At 38.5% G+C, this 16,606-nt stretch overlaps 1 long non-coding RNA gene across 4 annotated transcripts in view; it reads right to left on the bottom strand.

The window, feature by feature from the left end:
• The window catches only part of LOC139795924 (uncharacterized), a 69,176-nt gene extending 57,036 nt beyond the window's left edge, over nt 1-12,140 (bottom strand). For 2 of the 4 annotated variants that reach the window (XR_011725759.1, XR_011725755.1), the window contains exons 1-2: nt 2,303-2,949; nt 959-1,939 (exon numbers count right to left, since the gene is read on the bottom strand). This is a non-coding gene — a long non-coding RNA (uncharacterized lncRNA). Of the gene's footprint in view, nt 1-958; nt 1,940-2,302; nt 2,950-10,582 lie in introns of those variants that run through there. The other 2 variants (XR_011725756.1, XR_011725757.1) reach the window with 2 other exon arrangements.
• Nucleotides 12,141-16,606: the final 4,466 nt, after the last annotated feature.

Genomic DNA, 16,606 nt, shown 5'->3' with positions numbered 1-16,606 from the left:
GCAAGAACTTGTAACAACAGTAGAACTTCCTGAAATCAAACAAAAATAAATAGTAAAGCCACAACAGTACCAAATAGGCAAAACAGTTTTCAATTAGCTCAAGCATGCTCCTGGAAATCTCTCTGAAGCCAATACAAATTGTGTGATTCCAGTTTGCCAGTATTTTCTTTGGAAAAATGCCATTCATTAGAATTTCTGGCAAATTTTAGTGAAATCTTCTTGTGAAGTGTAGAATAAACCCCCTAAAACTCATATATCTGATCTTCAGAGTATCCTCTCACTGCCTGAAACATTTGCCTTTTATTTAGGGGTAATACAATAGTGTTAATATTTAGAAAAAAAAAAAATGGGGGGTTAAAATTCTACTAAACACAAGTGACTGGATAGTCTTTTGACTGTATTTGTGCAGTCGTGAACCTATATAGCAACTATTGGCATATAGGCACCACAACTAAACTAAATGCTAGTAGTGAACATATTATGAAAACTGAAATTAATAACAGACTCTCAGGTGCCAGAGGCAACGTTTTTTTAAAGTCTTCCATCTTCCAAATACAAATACATTATCTTCTTGGAGTCATCCTGAGGTAATAATTCATTTCATACTCTGTAGCTGTAAACATCCTGGTATGACAGACAAAATATTTAAATTGTTTTCGATTTATCACCTTATATAATTCCATGGCTAGGATGCCTTTAGCATGAGTTGCTCTAAGGTGAGAAAGCACTAGACTTAATCTAAAATTGCTTCACAATGTATTAAGAATTAATCATTTCTGTGGTCTCTAAGATTCCACACTACCATGAACTCTTTAACCCCTCATCTTCACCAATGCATCTCTATGACACACACACACATGCACACGTATGCTCTGTCACCTAAGCATAACTCTTGGCTCCCATGACTGTTCGGATTATCAACAGGATGTGACAGTCCTTATGCCACAAGGAAACTCACCTGCATACAGGAAATCTCCACTTGGAGCCTCAGGGCAGCCTTGTGTCTCAGGGTTACATTCATAGTTACATTTTCAATGCTTCCCCAGAAAATCTGGATTGCTTGAATCCCCTATGTTATACCTGTCAATGGGTATCTAAGATTCCTTAAAGCATCTAAAATTAGATGGATTCCTATGTTTAAGCAGCAGAACCCTTCACACTATTGCCTCTAAAGTGAAGTAAAGGGTTGTAGATTTGTGTGGCAAGGTTTTCATAGGACAGGAGCTACAGAGGTGTCCTCTGTAGGAAGGTGCTAGAAGCTTCCCTTATGTCCAAGAGAGCCAATGCCATCTGGCTTCAAGATGAGCCTGCTGCTCAGGAAGGCTGAGCTTGTCAGGGACAGTGCAAGTGGCGTTGGGACAGCATAATTAAGAAGGAAAAAAAGTCAATGCAATGGCAACTTCAGTAGGAGAGAGGAGCAAGAATACTTGAGAGAGCAACTCTCTAGACACCAGGTCAGTGAAGAAGTAGAGGGAGGAGGTGCTCTAAATCAAACATTCCCCTGCACCTAGCAAGGAAGAAGACCATGGGGAGGCAAGCTGTCCCGTTGCATGGTCCATGATGGAGCAAATATCTACCTGCAGCCCACAGAGGAGCCCAAGCTAGAGCAGGTGGATGTCTGCAGTAGGCACTGGACCTGTGGGAAGCCCACCCTGGAGAAGGCTTCCAGCAGGACCTGGCAGTCCATGGAGAGAGGAGCCCATGCTGGAACAGGTTTGCTGACATGCAACCCTGTAGGGGACCCACACTGGAGCAGTCTGTTCCTGAAGGACTTACCCTCTGGAAGGAACTCACGCTGGACAAGTTAATGAAGAACTGGAGCCCAGTGCAATGACTCTGAAGATGTTCGTGTAGAACTGCCAGCTGTGGGACAGACCCCATGATGAAGCAAGGGAAGAGTGTCAGGAGTCCTATCCCTGTGGTTAAAGGAGCAGCTGCACTGTTGCAGGGAAGGAGACAGAGAAAATTGGGAGTGAATGTGAGCCTGGGAAAAAGGGGTGGGTGTTTTAAGATTAAGTTTTTATTTCTCATTATCCTATTCTGATTGGTAATAAATTAAATTAGTTTTTCCCCAAATAGAATCTGCCTTGCCCATAACAGCAGTTGCTGAATAATCTCTCTTTGTCCTTATCTCAATTCATGAGACTTCTGTTACAATTGCTCTCCTCTGTCCAGCTAAGCAGAGGAATTATAGAGAAATTTGTTGGGCACCTAACATCCAGCCAAGATCAACCCACCATAAGGGTATATTACAGAGCAGTGTGCTGGTCAAAGATTTCAGTATTTGACATTTGAGCAATACCTATTTTGATGTTTTCTGTGAAGAATTCTCAGGGAACAGAAGATCATACCAGAACAGACACTATTCAAAAGTCAGGATATTCACCTTCTTTATTAGTACATGTAGACAAAACCCATGACATACTTTATTTTTGTATCTAAAGAAAGGAAAAATAGTAATTTCTGACACATTTGGATAGACTAGTTTCTTAAGCACCTGGACACATGACACAAACCTATTTTTCTTTAGAAACTGAGAAGAAAATGGTTTAGTTGCAATCTGCATCACAGGATGCACCATCTATATATTTCACCTTTAGAATTTACTAAATAGTGTTTACCACATACTGTCTGTTTATGTCTTTTTCTTATTTTCTGTCTCTTTCTAATTCTGTTTTTCTTGTTCTACGTGAATTTGTGGCTCCATGTGCCTTTCAATTACAGCATTGAAAATTCAGCTGAATTTTATGAGCAAAAAAGTGAAATCTCATTCCAAAAAAAATGAGATAACAATTGTCTCAAAGTAGACCAATACTTGGTTGTATTTATTTAACTCATTTTTTCCCCCAAAAAAAACCTTTCTTAAACACTAGTCACAACTACTTGTCAAGATAACTGACATCTCCTGCTGATACAAGTTACAGCATAAATGAACAAGAAGCTCAAGAGTTCAATAAACACACAAGCTCAAGAGTTCAATAAACACATAGATCTTGTTACTTTACATCCTCATCTGTCCCTCTATGTCATTTTGAGCTCTTTCTGAAGACTACTATATGAATATCTAGATGCAATAATTAATCCCCAGCTATAACTAGATGGATTTTGTTATTGAAGTTTTTACTTTCAGGATTTGTTTTATTCTCCACAGGGTGAGAAAGCAGCCTTGGCAAGTAATTATGTAGTTTAGAGTTTAAATGAATAACGTTGGTATATATTTTAACTTAAAAGCTTAAAAACAAATAAACAAAGGTACCTCACATATGCCTGTCCATTCCTGAAGCTATATAAAATGATAACTCAGTTTAAAATACACACACATACTTCAGGAAGCACTACTTAAAATACCTTAGTTCAAAAGAGGGTCAGTCCTCCATACCAAAACATACCATACAGCCTCATGGCCTTGTGATTAAGACACTTTCCAGGGAGATGCGGGTTTCAGTTCATTCATTTTGTGGGAAGTCTTGAACCCCTTGGCCTCATAATCTATGGGAATACTCCATTCAAGTGTAGAGGATAAACCAGAGGATAGTTCATCTCTCCTATCTGCCCTGTAAATTAAAATAAAGTGGCCAAAACCAGCCATATTTTGTTTGAAGTTAATGTGACGAAGGAGAGGTAAGTATTTGTGCAGATAAATGCCAATTTCCAGGCTATAGATTAGATTTAAGTTTCAAAGAACAACAAGTATTAATCCTAATAAAATGGCAGTCACAGAAGAGTGGAATAATCCTCTGCATTAGAGTTCTACTGCCAAAAACATAGTCCCTAATACAGTTCAGCAGGGCTTCTGGGAATCAAAGCCTTGGATTTAAATGTTTAAACCATATACAGATCCCCTTCTGGTCATTTAATATCTGTGTAGTTCTCCGCCTGAAACTCCTTGTTCCTTTATTTAACCTAGAATAATTCTAGTACTACAAGAAATTGCAGAGGTCTACTATGGGAAAGTTACTGCTACCTTTGACCTCCCAATTATCTGCAGTCAGGCATGCCAAGCATTACTAGTGCTAGTAGCACTGAATTAGCTACTATGAGGACTGATTCCTTACTAACAATGGTTGAAAGATGCAGGACAAAAGGCTAATATAGATCCATGTCTCATTGCTTAGGCTGATTATTTTTACTCAGAGCAATAGAAGGAAGCTATGAAATGCATCTGTGTAAGAAATTAAAACTGTTAAGAAAGGTGTTTTCCCAATCACAGATGTTTTTCTCCATTGTTGCTGATTCCTCCAGCTTCTCCCTTTTTGAGTTTGCCACTGCGTTAGCTCTGCCTGATTACTCATATGGCCCAGTGAATCAGCATGAAATAGTTCATGTGTTTCTTAACTTCATGGGATTACATTTAGTCATGCAATATTTGATTTGTCTTGATTCCTAGATTCTTACTATATGATTATGAGTTTGCACCTAGTTACTCTAAATTTTGGACACTTTTGCTGGCTGCTGAGACATCCTGCCTTGAACTTTCTTGCTTCGCATGCCAGATGTGGTTAGTAACTTCAAGCAAGAGCCCAGAAACTAAAAAAAGTCCAAAACAGATATGGAAAAAGAACCTACAGTGGTGCCAAGATCCACTCTCACTTTCCATGTGTAGAAATGTTACTCTGAAAATTTTTGACCAAAATAAATGCTCCGACCACAGGCTCAATGCAGAAAAAAAAAACAACCTCAAAAAAAGTGCCAAAAGGAAACCCGAGAGCTCCTGCCTAACGGTACAGTGTGCCCTTACTGGCCACCTCTGATTCAACATGTACAGGGATGACTTACACCTGGGAAGTCCCCATAACTGATTTCAAGAGATCACATTTCTACCCCACAGAAGATACAAAGCACTAAAATAAGAAGAGATAGGCAAGTTTACTTGTAAAAGCAGGAAAGTAAAAAATAAATATATTCAGGAATAGACCATCCAATGATAATAAGAGGCACTGTGCTATTTTCCTTTGTAAATAATTCTCATTCTTTTACATAATTCAAGTAGGCCAGTGGGTGTAATGGAGGCAGAGACTATTTTAAATATATTTTAACCCCTCATCTTATGAAAATAACACTTTTATGAAAATCTGTTCCAACCAGTGCTATTCTCTTCCTTCATCTCCTATAAAATATTTATTGTCTGTTGTTCTAAACCATATCACAAATTCTGAGGTTGAACTGCTTTTAGTGTATGGGGTAATAAGCACACCAGGTTCTCAGTTCTTAAAAGCATAAGAGCCACTAAACACCCCCAGTTTGCCTAAAACTAATTTAGAATTACACAGAAACAGGATTTATAAGCTTGATACTAAGCTCACTAAATCCAGTAGGAGAAAGAACAAAAACTCTTACTGAAAAAGTACTAAAAATATCACATATCAGAATTCGTTCTTCTCATTTAAACCATAATATTTTTTTTAAGGTATTGAATCAGATAAGTTCATTAAAAAGCAATTTGAGATACATATATATGCTTGTCTTGGCACTGTGCTCAATCAGCCCCACCTAAAGCCACCTAAGCCAGTAAGAAAAACACAAACTCACTCTGTAAATACTGCTGCCCTTTTGCCAGGTTGTACGAGTTTGGAGAGTTTGTAATGGACTAATTTATCTTTCAAATAGAAATTAGTGACATGGAGAACTGTACTGTTTCCTACATATAGAAAAGTATGCATTATCTATGTATGTACGCACAAAAGAAATATGTTCTGATTATTGAATGCATACTGATATAAAGAGAAGGACAGAACGGAATAGATCTAAATTAGGTTAAAGAAATTGAAACTTTCTTCAAAATTAACCTTTTTTTCTTGAAAAATGTTTTGGAAAATGTATGAAATACATTTAGTTAACTTAGGAGACATTATAGTACTGCCATGCTACCGGTAACATGAATGGACTTGTTCTGGACAAAGATCCACATATTCTAAAATCCTGTCTTTGACTGTAAACAGAACAGATTTATTGTAATACTTCCATTTTTTGCTATTTCAACTCCAGTGAAAGTAATCTGATGGCTAATTAACCCAAATTTCCTTCATCATTTTTGGAACATCCTGTGGTAATGAGTTCCACAGTATAACCACACCATACATGTTGTAATGCTTTCACCCCATTAACATCTGTCTTTTAAATAGCTAAATATTCCTTTCTTGTTAGACATTGGTGCTGAGAAGGGGTGCTGGACCCAAGTAAACAGACACTCAAAGCACAGGGCTCAGCCCCATGCAATGCTTAGCATTCTTTCTCATAAGTTCTAAGCAGCCCAGCAGAAAAATTTCTCTGATCACCCAAGCCATTGCCCACACAGACTGTATAGAAAGGTTACGTATAGAATGCCCTGCTTGAGTGATCAAAATCACCCAGCTGGGACTAGGTGACTCCTGCTTTGGTACTGCATTGCTAACTTGGAGGTGGTTGAATAACCATTCTACATTTGGGTCATTAACTATAGATTTATACATGCGATACACATTTATGCATAACACTGCCAACTGGCATCATGAGCCTGAGAAAAAGTTCTGTTGCTGTGGACTTCTTTAATTTCAGTGCTGGATTATGAGTATCTTCAGATCACCAGAACACTTTAATTAAACTCTGTTGAAGACTTCTGCTGTAAGACTGTGAATTACCTTATAGATTTTGCTGTCTCAGCAGCTTAGAAATGGATTACGTGGTTCTTTACTCCTAGGCTGTGATTCAGAAGCCAACACAAAATTTCCCCTCAAACCTGGGAGGATTATGTTTTTTGTTGCGTCCTGATATATCTAATAAAGGTTTGTACAACACAACACATCTTGTAGGAGCTTCATAATTTAAAGCAAAAGAATGCAATAACTGGAAGACATTAGAAATCATAGAACACTTCATTCATGGGAATGCAGCCTAGTAATACTATCTTTATTTGTTCTCCAGTCAATCCATCTAATGCATTTGTCTAATAAAGCTTTAAAATTCTGGCTAGAAGTACACTGAATTTCATGGGAAATCTCACAATTTATAAGTACTTACATCACTATAAAGTAATTTGTAGTCAGGAAATTTCACAGTTATTCATGGAATATAAAATTGGAAATTCTGGGAAAAAACTGCTATGAAATTGAAACATATCAAGAAATACTATATATAACAGAGAGTACACCATGGCATATCACAACTAATAGAAGATAAAAGTCTAAATAAATAATTAAAAACCAAATTTGAATAAAACGCATTCATTTTACCAAAAGAAAACTTAGCATTACTAATAAAATGAGATCAGTCTTGTTCTAATGACTTTTTTGTTGAAGCTTGTCAAAATTAATGTGGGGTTTCCTAATACTGAAACACTGAACAGTGTTTCACTTATTGAGAAGAGTAACCTGAAACATGATGTAGTACAGGGAACTAGAAAGATGGAACAATTCAGTCTGATTCACTTCACATTTACAAAAATATTCAGGTTCTCAGTGGGACTCATTTTGGTCTTATATGGGTCACATATTTTCCCTATGTTTATTCTCATAGTCTTATTTTAGATTTTTAACTTCTCAGTTTTCGGAACTTTTTTCAGTCACCATTCCAGAAATGAAATTCAGTCACATAAGGATGAAGGTCCCTGTGTGACACACAAAGGAGCCTGTGTAGCAGTAGCTATATATATGTTTCTTATGTTCATCATTACATATAGACCATCAACACAACTCCCATTAACAGCAGTGCATCACAAAATACAGGAGGGTAATTAGGCATCCCAGCAAGCAGTCTTCCTACGTTAATACAAGATTGCTCAGCTCATCTCCCATTTCTGACTCTGTTCAAAGGCAGTAATTAGGAAACAATAGGAAGAAAGTATTTGCTGTGTCTCTGACCCTTATATTTCACTTTGCATATGGCTTAATGAAATTTCATGGTTGCTCTGTATCACAAGAACACTAGAAGTACTTAAGCCAAAAGGCATCTTAGATTTAAGCGGGTAAACAGCAACTCTCAAAAGATAGAGGAAGATTTGAATCTTCCCCTTGCCCTGATATGAAAAAGCTAAGAACCACAGACTAGGCAAATATTTTGCCATGAAATTATTTTGGAAAGTAGGGGTTGCACAAAACCACAATCTATTGAGAGAGGCTTTGCCATATACAAAGACCAGATCAGTATCTGTGCCCAAGTGCTCACATTGCAGCACACAGGACTGGTCAGGAGACTGGGAGATTCACACAAATGTGTTTATGCATGTACTCGACACAGATTAATACACGTTACACCTTAACACTGTCAGTGAGAGAGTTTTCCTGGTAAAAACAAAGGAGTGCAGTGGCTGAGCATATGTTTGAAAACCACTGAAGACCTTTTGCAGATGTAGCTCTGAGTGACATGGCCAAAGTACCCAAAAAGCATGCAGCTGAGTGAGAAATACGGTATGTATCTGTGTTTAAATCTGTGAAAGGTCATAGAATTCTTTTTAATCATGTGTCCTATAAAGCACTGACAGTTTGACTAAATCAGTTAACATTTAATCCATGCAAACAGGACTAGCAATGTCCCTACCTGTTCAAGTATGTTTATCTTCTCCAAGGCAACCACTACCTCATAATCTCAGCACTGATATATTCCTTACTTAATCCCACTATCAAAACAAATGTTGTTGGCTTTAAATGGAATAACCCTGTGTTAAACTAATATCCATTCAAATGTCTATATGTACTTTAGTTCCATCTTCACCTTATCTATGCCTTTATTTTTATTTTAATCCTCAACCTTCTAACACATTCCTATATATCCATTTTTAGCACTACACTTAATCTTCAAAATATTAAATTACAGGAAAGGTTTAGAAAAAGGAGTACTATTAGATCATGCATTTTATCATCAAAACAGAATTTCCTGGTTTACACGCTCAGACTCATCCATATTTCTCAATGCTACAGTGAAATAACCAAAACAAAACAGAACTGGGAAAAAATTAACATAACTATCAATTCTGTATTATAAAATTAAGCAATTTAATCAGATTTAATAAATAAGAATTTTTTTTGTTTGTTTTTAGTTATCATAAAACACATGTTGGTATCACAGAGAAAACAGCTTTTGGAATATGTTATTTATAGTCACTTTTCTCATAGGAGCTTAACCATGGAAGAACAAAGGTACTATTGGGACTCAGAGGAAGAAACAAGCGGGCAAGTGAAATCTCTACTTTGCAGAAAAAGGTAATGACACATTAGTTGCTCCTAAACAATTGAACAACGTGGACTATGAAACTGCTGATGCTTCCCTTCCTGCCTTGTGGGAACTCCATGGCAGACCAGAGCTAACTCAAATTTCTGACTTAACCAAACAAACCTTATTAATCTCCATTCTTTACTTATCTTTACCTGCAGTTTTCCAATTTGAAGGAAACATCTGACATGAAAATATCTTATTTTTGACTTGGAAGAATTAGTTCTTTTAAGTGAACTAATCCTGAGAAACATGAGACAAATTCTGAGACTGAGCTGCTAACTCTGTATTTAACCACCGAGCAGTGAGTCCCAGTTCTTGCAGCCTCTTCTCGTACATTAAATGGTTCAGTCCCTTAATCATCTTTGTGGCTCTTCGCTGTATCAACTGCAGCACATCCATGTCTCTTTTGCACCCAGGAACCCAGAACAGGACCTAGCACACCAGATGTGTCTCGCTAGTGCTAGAGGGGAAAGATCACCTCCCTTCAGTCTGCTGGGGATGCTCTGCCTAATGTAGCCCAGGAGGCTGTTTGCCTTTGCTGCAAGGGCACAGTGCTGGCACATACTCAGCTCTTTGTCCACAATTATTAAAATCATTACGGAAAAAACCTTCTCAGTCAACTGCAATGACACTTTATGATAGTTTTAATTTGTTCTTAGATCTTAAATAAACTGTTCCGTTTACAAACTACAGTCTTCATGGGTGTATTATGCATCTCCCTTTGCATGCAACATTCTAAAACTCCAGGTCCTCATTTATTTCTCAATAATTTTTTATTAGGTTTTCTGCATTGTCCTTTAAAATGACATATTGGTGACCTTACTGAGTGACATACTGGTGACCTAAGCATGTTAGGATATTTGATGTGGCTTTGAATTCTGTCTCTCTGTGATTTCTGAAATGTCTTGGAAGACTTATTTATATAGCTTCACGTAGAAAAAAATAATTCTAATGCATTATAGAGGTTTACCATCCCTGCAAAACTACATCAGGAGGCTTCAAGTTTCATACTCTAGGCAAAGATACAACTTTCCCAGTGGCAAGAACCATTTTCAGATGTTTTTAATTCTGAAAATGGATGTTTATTTCTGCACGTTTGAATAGAAGATCCGAAACTGAAGGGCGGAAGGGAAGATGGGGAAGGTCCGGAGAGGACTCCATTGCTGCCCTGGGCAGGGTTCTGCTTCCACTCCCCCCTTCCCCCGGCCTCTCCTGGTTCCCCCTCTTCTGCCCGGCGACAAGCGGGCAGGGGATCCTCTCCTCGTGGAGCCTCCACTTTTGGCTAAGAATGGCAGGGTGTGGCTTCACCAATCTACTTCCCTTTCACCTTCCCATATGGTCCTTAATCTCTCCACTTCCTCCTTAAACTCAGCCACCCTGCTGAGCAGATCATTACCTGGTCACAGGCGGTGTCTCCTGCGAGAGCTCAGACATCCCAGGCAGCCGCTCACCTGGACGGCTGCAGGTCTCTGCGGCAGTTTAGTCTTTGGGCCGCCACAGCTCTTATTACTGGGGCTTTGCACCGAGTGGCCACCATCTCTGGATGCTTTCCTGGGAGAATGAGGACCCAGCTAAACCCTCCAGCCTGCCCGCCCCAACTGCCCCACAAACTGCTGCGTCACGCCCTTGTGACGTGACGTGATGTGACGTAACGCGCCCTCGCGCTCACCCGCCCCGCTGCTGCTCTGCCAAAGCCGCGTTTGAATTCCCCGCGGTTCCCCGGCACGGCCCCAGACACCTCGGCCTCTCGGATCCCTCCCGAGAGCTGCAGATTCCAGACTCGCTTCGGGTCTCGCTGCTCTCCCTCGGGCTTCCCTGGCTCCGGGAACCCCCGCTCCCCTCTCTATCGCAATTTTTAAAGGCACAGCACTCACTGCTGCCGCTGCATCTCTCCTCGTGGTCTCAGGAAACATTTCCAGGTTTTTGTACACAATACAACTGTGGAAGTTCTCTGACTTCTCTAAAATACACACACAACAATCACTATACAGTAGAAAATATTCTGCCCCACCTCAAAAAAGCTCTGCAATATTTTTTTTTCCTATAACAGATCACACAGAAACTGATGTAGCTAGTGAGTGACTGTGTAGAAAGAAACGAGAAGGGATCCAAAACATTGGCTTGAAAGGCAAGTATCCCTCTCAGACTCGACAGAAATTTGAGAGCAGAATTAGAAACATTCACTGGATTTATGGCTCCCTGCTAAGTCATTCTTTTTCAAAGTTGGAATGATGGATTTCTGGGATTTTTCTGGTTCTTACCTTTAAAAAGTTAAGGCATAATCAAAAACGTATTCCTTCTCTCTTCAGCTGGATACTGAAGAAAGTGAAGTAAAGAAGGCAAAGAAAGTGGTACTATCAGATAAGATGATAAGACTCCAGCATTTCAGCAAATGTAAAAAAACATGAGCTTTTTTCTGTGTGATTATAATCTTTTAAGAAAGGAGGCAACAATTTAGTTACACTGGAATTATGAAAAACACAAGTTACTTTACTGAATTTGATTTTAATCGATCACTGGCTATTTAAGAAGCCTTTTATAGTTTGAGTGTAAATCTACAGTAAGTTCTTTACCAATGTATAGATATTTGCATTGCTTGATGAGCTGATAACCAAATGAATAGGGCAGACAGTTCTTCATACATTGTGTTGCCAAAGTTGCAAGAGGCATGGGAGGGGTTCACATATTTTTGTTTTGTTTTTACTGCCAGCTGCTATACTGCTGTGGTGTTTAAAGGCAGTGCCAAATACAGGGTTTTAAAGGTTCTCCTATAATTATATCAGATAGAGAAAGGGCAGGGCATACTTTGACACTGAATCCTTTCTTATTCATGTAGAGCCTGGCTCGAACCTTGGGAAGTTTAACACCTTGCTGAACTTCCTTCCTAGCAAGGCCTGCACTGCCCAAGCCATACACTCCTCTCTTCTCTTCCACTACACTGTTAAAAGAAAAAAAAGAAAAGAAAAGAAAAAAGTTATTGGTATTCAGGCATGAAATTAACCCCATAATCCCTGTTATTTACTGACTTTTTAAAAGTGATTTAAATAATAATATTCGTATCCTCGCTGAGCACTCTTACCTTTATTGCCTTTGAGGTGTTTGCAACATTTGTTTCTTTAAAAGCGTTACATATCTAAGGTGAAACACTAGCAGCCTCTTGTACCCTACTTATTTTGCCAATATGCAGGATGATGGATTAAAAAAATTGCCACTGTGATGCCTAAGACATAGATTGTGGTAATGTCGAACAAGACAGTAGGATTTTGATGAAGGAAATGTGTACTGGAGAGCTAGAATGCCTCTTTGAAGACTGTATTTCTAAATCCTCTTGTACTTATCTTCCTAGGTAGCTATTTCCTAACCCCTCTCCACTAGATATTTTCCACTAAATTTTCTCTATTCCAAAACCTTTCTTTCAGTCGTAGTGACAGGAAGGTTTCTTAATTCTTAGCATTCATTTTTCTCTAAAGTCAATTAAATGCACCAGTCATCGACTCTTACATCTCATTTACTGTAACAACCTCCCACATGCCCTGGCAAATATTGTCATTAAAACTTCCTGCTTTCTAGGCATTCTCACAAATAAGAAAATTGCACAGTACAAGTTTCTCATTCCCTGTGAGAATTCCAGTGACGTCCCTTTTCCCCTTTATGAAGCAAAGTGATCAAGTCTACTTTCAGATCCTCCTTTTGCTACTAAGCCAAGCCTTTTTATTCTTAGATACTGCTATGACATTGACTTCCTATTCTATCAATACTACTAACTTCAACTGCTATTTCTTATATTTTTAAAAAGCACATTATGCTTTCTCATCTCCTGCTCACTATTTTTGAAAAGACAGAAAACCACAGGCTGTTTGCTTTAGTGTCATCCTCTAAGTCCCATCATGGAAGTCTTGGCATCTCAAACAACTCACATAGTACGAGCTCTAGTAATAGATTTTACATAACTATTTTCTTTACTCTCTACTTTGATGTATCCTGTGCTCTCTAATATTCCCTAAGTACATGACATTTTTGTGCATGTACTGCTGTTGTCCTGTATAAACAATACAATCTAGCCATTGACCCAGTATGGGCTGGTATGATGTTGTGCTGTAAAAATGCATTTTGGCAAATAACAGAGCCTGTTGTTCATTCAGTTTCTTGCCCTCTAAGTTAGTTTGACATTTCTGGCATACGGTCTATCTGTCTTGAATTATTTTGTATACACAGCTAGGTATAACATCTGACATAAAGCATAGCTGCATAACCTCATCTTCTTAAGCAGTAATTGCTGCCTTTCTAACTTTGTGCATACAGAGAGATCATACAGCATTATGGAAAAAAATCTTGAACATGGCAAACTTCCCTGGAAGTACTTAAAAACCATGTAGATGAGGTACTTCAGGACATGCTCTAGTGGGCAGGGTGATATATATCTAATTTTTATCCTATTAGGGGGAGGATGTTTAAGTTAGATGTAGTGACCTTAGGTCCTTTCCAACCATGACAATTCTGTTAAACTGTCTTATACTTGCTGAACACTTAAGTTTCTTGTTAAAGAAGGTCTGGTCACACCACAGTATGTGACCTGAAGTCTATCTTTTAATTAACCCATGCAACGGTAGACATTTGGGGCATTTCATAGCTTTGTTTTCCATTCATTGTTCTCAGTATTCATGAGGAAAATGCACTAAGCTACACACCAAAACGCATGTGCTCCATAAATGTGTTTGAACACTCTACTAAATCCATTGCCTGATAATCCATTCATAGTTGTGAGATCACTTACAAAGCAACTGGAATAGCACCATGTAGAATATGAAGAGATGGTACCAGACTGGAGCCGTGGGTTGAATTTTGAAGAATTATTTTTGAATGAACACTATGATGTATGTCTGAAAGAGATCATATTCCTGTCCCCTTTTTAAAAATGGATTTAAAGCAGCTGGGAGTCTCTTCATGCTTGGATACGACTGCTCAGTGCAGAACAGTGGAACCAAGATGAGCTGTGGGCTGTGGAAAAGGATAAATGTAAGAAAATGGAGAGAAATGGAAGAGGAAGCACCACAGCAGTAAAAGGAAAGCAAAAAAGACATTGTATTGCTAGCCAAAATGTCTGCTAGAAAACATTAAATGAAATCACATTCTGCACACAAATAACATGAAAATGTTAATATGCAGTCAGCATGTGTAAAAGACTTAACCTGAACAGCTTCAGCATCTACAATATTAGTATCATTGCTGTTTCTGAACTTGGAACAGAAAAAGCAGATTACCTATATGGAACTACTTGTCTCTCAAAGCACCCAAATCAAACATTCATGGAGCCATTTAGCATGTTTTTTTATGCCTGTGATTTCAGATAATGGCTGTGAAATCTTCAACTGTAGCTAACATATTGGATAATAACCCCCTGGGGCAAGTATTAGCACACCTTTCAGTGAAAAAATCATAACTGCAATATTTTTAGCTTGACTCTACCATGTTATAATATAACATCTTTTTAGCTATCTCACATTTTCTGAAATGAGCAAATCAGCCTCTTTCACACGTAGAACAAGGTACCCAACTCAGTCCTCTGAAAGATGGCCACTTAGGAAGATGGATCCTTTATAGTATGTCACTGCCTGTCGTGACAGATTTTCCAATTTTTTAACATGAGGTCACGTACTGGGTTTTTTTAAGGATAGGTTATCTGAAAAAGTGAACCACTAAAATGTTAAGAAGTGGAAGGTCTCATTTTTCGGTGAAAGATTTCATGAAAATTGAGGGCAAGCCTCAAAAAAAGTCAGTTTATGAATCACAGAGAAAAAATATTTCATAATTACCCCTCCCCCATACTTCTCAAGTTTCAGCAAGAAGACCGAGATGTTAGCTCTGGATTTCTAGCAAGGTAAAAGTCTACAAAAAGCCTTCTCCTATGGGCAGCATCTTATCCCTTATGAATGTGGTCATACTACAAACTGGGTATGGCAAAGAAATGTGTTGTTAAAAAGTTCTTAAGAACTATAGTGAGCTGGTAGTAATTCCAGTGTGGTTAGGAGCAGAACACACATGTCCCTTAGAGCCAGGCAATCCTGGCTGACTCCAGGGGTAAATCACAGAGGCATCCTTCTATTACTTCTTCCTGGATTTGGAGAACTGGCACATCCTGTTCTAGCTAAGAACACTGTCTCAATTTCAAATATATTTTGCCAACGTTATAGGTATCAACATAGAACCTTTTTTTGCTGTCTTGCAAGGCATTTCGTGTAGATTCTTGAATAAAAATTGAAAGAGTTAATTTAGCCAACCAGACCATAGTTAGAAACCCTGGGTTAGTTTATCATGATACTTTTAAACAATTTCAGCCTATGATACCCAGGATTATATTCAACCAAGCTAATCTTTGAGACACAGACTTCTAAGATTTGTTTTAGAGAAACAGTGTTTGCACTCAGATCTTAAAGCATTCCAAGCATCTCTGAAGAGTCCAGATTGTTCTTAGTATTCATGCCAAGTTATCAACAATTTAGAAAACAGTTGCCAAAGGTCATTCCAACTACAGCTGTTTGGAAACATGGAGGGGTTTATTGATCTTTTCTTTTGCATAGCACTTTACAAAAATATATTAATATGTCAAGGAAATAGACCATGACAGCTCTCGATTATGACTTGGTCAAAGGTTGGGGGGCAAGTAGGGAGAGCTGAAGTGAACTTATCAGAGTTGGACTGAGGGTGAAAGACTCCACTGTAATGCTATTGTTAGGTCCCTGTGTAGTAATACTGTTCTCATGATGTGCCTTTGACCTGGCACTGTACTTGTCTCTCAACAAATTAGGGAAGCTGGCTCAGCTGATTGGGAAAGAGCTCATTAGGCATGGCAGTTTAGGTGGCACAAATTTCACAGCTCCAAACCAATCTGGAGTCCTCCCAGAAATACAGGTATTGTACTAAAACAAATCACTAATCCCAGAGACCAGCTCTGACTGCTTTTATGAAGTACTATGAATCATAGTCTTTAGGAAAACTAAATGGCTGCTATCCAATTTAGCAGCTGGATTATATTAGTTCACATTTTTAAGGACAAAGGTTATAATAACAAGATCTTGCCTTACTCAATTTATTCAATTAGGTAACATAGTTAGCTTAATGGTCCTGTAACTGTTTGCTGGTGATAGTAGCGATATAATTTGTTTTTTCTAGGTAATACCAAAGAAGGGTATTTAATACATGATGGCAGCCTAGTAGAGAGCAGGCAGCTAGGATAAAAGATGGGGCAAGGAAACATGACAACAGACATTAATGATAGAGATGAAGCCTGAGTCAGAGTATTTAGGGCCTTGAAAACAGAAGCAAAAAGTTTAAACCTGATAAACCAGCCAAAAGAAAATGGAGAACCCCCCCTCCCCCCCAAAATGAGTGTGTCTTAATACAGACACACACATGATGTGCA

Source organism: Heliangelus exortis, chromosome 4 (assembly GCF_036169615.1).
Source record: "Heliangelus exortis chromosome 4, bHelExo1.hap1, whole genome shotgun sequence".
In the NCBI taxonomy this organism is placed as follows: Eukaryota; Metazoa; Chordata; class Aves; order Apodiformes; family Trochilidae; genus Heliangelus; species Heliangelus exortis.
The sequence above is the reverse complement of the archived record's forward strand: the minus strand, read 5'-3'. Positions and strand labels throughout refer to the sequence as shown.